Consider the following 6,568-nt stretch of genomic DNA (forward strand, 5'->3'; position numbering starts at 1 on the left):
ATTTCCTTCATTGTTGATGATTGTTTTCTGTTTCACGATTACACCAGACCTGCTTCTTCTCCCACACTATTGGTTTGAATAGAATCAAACTTACATACAATACTCATCTAATGGGTCGTCACCCAAACTGTGCTCAGGGTTATATTTCTCACTTTTTGGACAATAAGTTGTGAATTCTGACGTATTGTGCTGAGTGAGCTTCTATATCACTGACCTCCTAGTTTTAATGTTGATGCCATTTTAATTTCCACTTTGATGTTCTTTGTCTTGATAAACCACTAAAAACAAAAGATCGTCTGAAGGTTATTCCAAAGAACAAAACAAAAACCCGTCACTCTGTTTTCTCCAATATTAGACTGTCTACTATCGGTTGCGCACTTCCACTGTCATAGTTGCTTGACTACAGTTTGTGATGGCGGAAGTAAGGGTAACATCATTATCTCTGTAAGTAAGAGTGGGACCCTCAGCTCTTCCTCTGACAAACCCTCACTGTTCATTGTTTTTCATAATGTCAAACAGACAAGAATTACATTGTGTGTTGATGGGAAAGACTCTGATTCCATGCCAGATGTAGTACAGGTTATAATCGAAAGGAACAGAGAACATGCCAGCGATTTTCTTATCAGCTCGCTTTGTAGATTCATTGTAAAGATCGTAGGTGACGACTCCAACACATCCACGCGCTGCGCCAGCCGTCTTAGAAAACACAGCGCTGCCATATTCAGAAGTGCACAGTGTTGAAGGCATGGCGGTGTCATATTGTCCACTCTCCAAATGCACTCTGGACAGAGAAACAAGAGACATCTCAATGAATATGTCAGTTTTGAAATGAAGGGCAGCGGTCATGAGACAAGCATGTACCAGGGTTACTTTGGATTAACAGAAAATGTTTGGCTACGGTTGCCACAAAGACTGCAGAGCAAACATTTAACAGTCACACAGTATAAATACTTCCAACACGATACTTTCCATATCACATCCTGATATACAAAAAGATTTACCAAATTTCCCACAATGTTGGATAAATAAACATTTGATCCTCCACCATTTGGTTTTAGAACTTATGAAGTGTCTCGGATGAGAGGCCTTCAGCCTGTGGTACAGGCCTTCAAGCTGGCTGTAGTTAGACCTTTACTCAAAAAGCATCTCTAGACCCAGCAGTCTTAGCTAATTATAGGCCAATCACCAACCTTCCTTTCATATCAAACATCCTTGAAAGAGTAGTTGTCAAACAGCTAACAGATCATCTGCAGAGGAATGGTTTATTTGAAGAGTTTCAGTCAGGTTTCAGAGCTCATCACAGCACAGAAACAGCTTTAGTGAAGGTTACAAATGATCTTCTTATGGCCTCTGACAGTGGACTCATCTCTGTGCTTGTCCTGCTAGACCTCAGTACAGCGTTCGATACTGTCCACCATAATATCCTATTAGAGCGATTAGAACATGCTGTAGGTATTACAGGTACTGTGCTGCAGTGGTTTGTATCATATCTATCTAATAGACTCCAGTTTGTGCATGTAAATGGAGAGTCCTCTTCACACACTGAGGTTAATTATGGAGTTCCACAGGGTTCAGTGCTAGGACCAATTCTGTTTACATTATACATGCTTCCCTTAGGCAGCATCAGTAGAAGACATAGCATACATTTACACTGCTATGCTGATGACACCCAGCTCTATCTGTCCATGAAGCCAGATAACACACACCAATTAGTTAAACTGCAGGAATGTCTTAAAGACATAAAGACCTGGATGGCCGCTAACTTTCTGCTTCTTAATTCAGATCAAACTGAGGTTATTGTACTCGGCCCTGAAAATCTTAGAAATATGGTATCTAAGCAGATTCTTACTCTGGATGGCATTACCTTGGCCTCCAGTAACGCTGTGAGGAACCTTGGAGTCATGTTTGACCAGGACATGTCCTTCAACGCACATATTAAACAAATATGTAAGACTGCTTTCTTCCATTTGTGCAGCATCTCTAAAGTTAGAAATATCCTGTCTCAGAGTGACGCTGAAAAACTAGTTCATGCATTTATTACTTCCAGGCTGGACGACTGTAATTCATTATTATCAGGAAGTCCTAAAAACTCCCTGAAAAGCCTTCAGTTAATCCAAAATGCTGCAGCAAGAGTCCTGACAGGGACTAGAAAGAGAGAGCAGATTTCTCCTGTTTTGGCTTCCCTTCATTGGCTTCCTGTTAAATCCAGAATTCAAAATCCTGCTCCTCACATACAAGGTCTTAAATAATCAGGCCCCATCTTATCTTAATGACCTTGTAGTACCATATCACCCTATTAGAGCACTTCGCTCTCACACTGCAGGCCTACTTGTTGTTCCTAGAGTATTTACAAGTAGAATGGGAGGGAGAGCCTTCAGTTTTCAGGCCCCTCTTCTGTGGAACCAGCTTCCAGTTTGGATTCAGGAGACAGACACTATCTCTACTTTCAAGATTAGGCTTCAAACTTTCCTTTTTGCTAAAGCATATAGTTAGGGCTGGACCAGGTGACCCTGAATCCTCCCTTAGTTATGCTGCAGTAGTTGTAGAGTGCTGGGGATTCCCATGATGCACTGGGTGTTTCTTCTTCACTCACTATGTGTTAACAGACCTCTCTGCTGAATCATATCTGTTATTAACCTCTGTCTCTCTTCCACAGCATGTCTTTATCCTGTCTTCCTTCTCTCACCCCAACCGGTCGCAGCAGATGGCCCCGCCCCTCCCTGAGCCTGGTTCGCCAAAGTGCTTACTTTTAGGGGGCCATATGATTGTTGGGTTTTTCTCTGTATCTATTATTATAGGATATACTGTACAAAATAAAGTGCCTTGAGGCAACTGTTGTTGTGATTTGGTCCTATATAAATGAAATTGAATTGAATAAAATTGAATTTGACACATGGACTGTAGAACCTGGGAACTGATCCACCAACTGCTCCAGACTGAAAGGTCTTTGAGCTCAAACAAGGAACAACTAACAACTTCTGAGCCTGGAGCTGTCATGGTCCCAGTATTCTGAGTCAGGAGTTTTGCCTTTGGACTTATGATTTACATTTAGAATAGAAAAATCCTTTAATTGTCCCACAAGGGGAAAATTGGTTGTAACAGCAGCAAAACCCCCACAAATACACACAGAAACACAATTTTTACATATTTACATCATGGACAATAGTTACCAAATCAGAGTACAGTACAGTTATTAAAATTAGAGTACAGATAAGTGGCAAACCCAGTTTGTAGTGTGCAATCAGAGCAGGATACTGAAAGATGTTTAAATAGTTAAGAATATTTAGAATAACTGGAAAAGTGCAGATTGTGTGTTGTATCTGTGCATTAAAAAATAGACATGTAACTTCCAATAAGTTAGTGTATATATAAACTGAGAGAAGTAATGTGCAGTTATAACAGTAGAAGTTGTTATAACTGCACATCTCTTCTCTTAGTCTCTATATACTGATACAGATATTTAAGAAGTACATGTTCTAGCTCTGCATTTCCCAGAGCCTTGTAGTTTTATATTTATAATTACTGCTTTCTTGTTTGAATATATTGGTTTCTACTTTTTGTCTAGTCTAGTTCTAGTCTCTCATCTCTATTTGTGCTTTACCAGTTGTGTCCCCGTGTCTGTCCTGTCTCTCTGTGTCTCCGTGGTTATCTGCATTCCCTGCCTTGTCAGCTCCTACATCTTTAGTCCAGGTTACAGTGTTTATCCTTAATCATTTCTCTGTGTTTTGTCCCAGTTATGTCTTGTGTTTATCTCCGGTCTCTGCGTCAAGCTCACATGTGTTAGTCTGGTCTCAGTCTCCTTGTCTATCAAAATAAAATGAGAAGCATATGTTACTTCCTGCTTTGTGTGTGTGGTGTTCACTCGTGTGTCCCGACGAGAAGACTCTGTTCAGCTGTCTTCCCAGGCGTATTTATTCTGCTCTGATTTCCTCCTGTGTATATATCATCATCAACTTTTATTCGCCACATGCGGTAAACTGCAGTGAAATGAAGGTTCTTTTTTCATGTCCTCCCTCGTTGTGTGTGCAGCTCCCCCCCCCTCCCTGTTATTGTTTTTGCTTTTGTTTGTATTACCTTTTTTGTCACAATAAACACAATAAACTCTGTGATTTTGAAACAAGTCTGCCAACTCCTGCATCTGGGTCCACACCCTGTGTGAGTGTTGGGACCTGCAACTGTGGTCTCAGATGCAGAGAAATTAAACGCTTGGATTTAGAATTGAATCCGTCTGTTGAGTCCTACATCTGTGTCCACGCCCTGTTCAGCACACACCCGGTCCCATCTTAGCAGCAGTACATTATGTACGTGTCTTTGTGTAGCTTGTCCATTTAGTGGTGTGTATGTAGGCATAAGATTTTTGAATCCTAAAGTTTAATGGGAGCCAATGTAAAAGTCCTTTTGTTCGTTCAGGTATTCATTGAAAGTGCCACATTGAAATTCTTCTTTTCATTCCTCAAATTCAAATTAAACAACACACGAGTGAAGAACTCAGCAGCCAAGCACAGAGAAACTGTTGCACATGCAGCAGGACAGGCTTTGTGAGCTTCCAGCAGATTCTCACTCTCGTGGGTAAATTTGCTCTGCAAGCTCAGTTCTGCTCACTAAACAAGTGCCAAGTGATTCCATCCGATCAGCAAATTCCTAGAAAATAACATTTTTCCTCAACCATTCCCAATTTGCATAAAATTCCAGTTTCAGGCAACATTTAAAAATGCAGATCCCTAAACCGGCGCTCTAGAGTGCGACCAATTTGATCGCATTTTCAATGGTGCGACTAAAAAAAATCTTAGGTCGCACCGGTGCGACCAACTGTTCAAGTAACAAAAAAACAAAAAGTCTCCGTGTGGTCAACAACAGACACAAATGAGAGCAGATTCCACACAAAGACGTAAACACAGAGCGCAGACCCGACGCATCAGAATCATGATAATAAGAATAAATGCCCAAGTGTCCCCTCTCCCCACGGCCTTTCAGCAGCTGTGCAGCAGCAAACAGGTCGTCAGAGGCCGATGTGATGATTAAGTTTAACATTGTCTACAATATTGCCAGAGTGCCAACGCACTTTAAGCACAAGCACACGATTGTTAGTTAATCATTTACAAATGAATATTGTCTGTATGGACAGCAATTCCCCCCCAAAAGTGCACATGTGAAACTGCGGTGTGAAGCGATGCGGTTGAAAAATCTGAGTGCGTCTAACTTTTGTGCCGGTGCGCCGAAGAAAAAAAATTTAGGTGCACCAGTGCAACCGTGGCAAAAAGTTAGTCCAGAGCCCCGCCCTAAACACCACTCACAGTTTGTCATTCTCACTGCTCTTAATGCAGTTCTCACATCAGTCATAATTCACTATTGTGTGAAATATGTGCATCAACATATTTCTCAGTATGCTTCTCATCTGAACAGCACAGATCTCTCACTTTCCTCAGCACTGTTTGTATTTCAATCAAATCACTTCAAACTTTATTCAGACGTGTTTGAAAGAGCAAACATAGCAACACATGTAACAGCAGTGAATTTGCCTTTAAAATAAACACGTTCTAAGAAGAGTTTTAGGTAAAACAAACAGTAATTTGATTTTGCGTTTTATTTTTGTGTCACACTTTTCTACACGAGGCCAATATTTTTCCAAAGTCAGCAAAGTTTTGATAAAAGTCTCAAAAATGTAATGAAAGGATCTGAATTCAGTGATCAGTGAAGTGATTGACTGAGTTTTCATGACAAATAGGATAAAAGTTTTGATTGCTGGAGTGTGTTTTGCACAGGTGAGTGTGTGTAATGAGAAACTGAGAGCTGCTCCAAGGCGAACGATGAACACCCCTAACATGCTTTATATTGGTCTTTGTTAGTCATTCACACTCTGTTCTATATTTTTTATGATGTTTTTACTTTTTAATTAATTTCATGTCGTTCATGTCTCTGTTTTTAATCTGCTCAATAGTTCTGTTATTAACAGCATGTCAATGATCTGTGAAGCACTTTGAACTAACCAGCAGAAAAAATGAAATGTGAGTGATTAGTTGTGTTTGAGTAAGGAGTCACCTGGGGTTGCGCAGCGTGTAGTTCCTGCTGTAATTCCTAAAGACAACTTCACACTGTCGAGAGTCAGAAGCACCCATGATGTCTGCAAGAAGAAGAACAAAACGACTGAGCCTTCAGGGACTCCGCTGGATGGTGACAGATGTGAGGAGGTTTTTCTTTCACATCAACAATTCTGCACTGTGGACACATCCTGCCTTCAGATAATTGGTGCAGTAGCTGTAGCTGTGTCTCAGTTCAGGAGCTGCACTGTTTGAAGGACCCGGCTGTGAAGGCTGGAGTGAGCGGCTGTTTAATGTAGCCTAGAGCTCTGGTCTACAACACGAAGCACTGCTCAGGTTGCCGACACAGGTCAACGTTCATTCATTGTATTAATAAATGAAATGTACTTATTTTAAAAAATGACAGCAGTGAAACTTAAATTTCAAATACTGAGCTTCAGTATTTACATTTCATATCATTTGATATCTTCTTTATCTCAAAGGCAAATATCTCTTACAGCTTATATACGGATGAATTATCTATGAAAGAG

At 40.6% G+C, this 6,568-nt stretch overlaps 1 pseudogene; it reads right to left on the reverse strand.

Moving 5' to 3' along the window:
* Positions 1-363: 363 nt before the first annotated feature.
* LOC146387921 (uncharacterized) lies at positions 364-6,116 on the reverse strand (annotated as a pseudogene).
* Positions 6,117-6,568: the final 452 nt, after the last annotated feature.

Source organism: Perissodus microlepis, chromosome 4 (assembly GCF_051167445.1).
Source record: "Perissodus microlepis isolate ML-2025 ecotype Zambia chromosome 4, ASM5116744v1, whole genome shotgun sequence".
In the NCBI taxonomy this organism is placed as follows: domain Eukaryota; kingdom Metazoa; phylum Chordata; class Actinopteri; order Cichliformes; family Cichlidae; genus Perissodus; species Perissodus microlepis.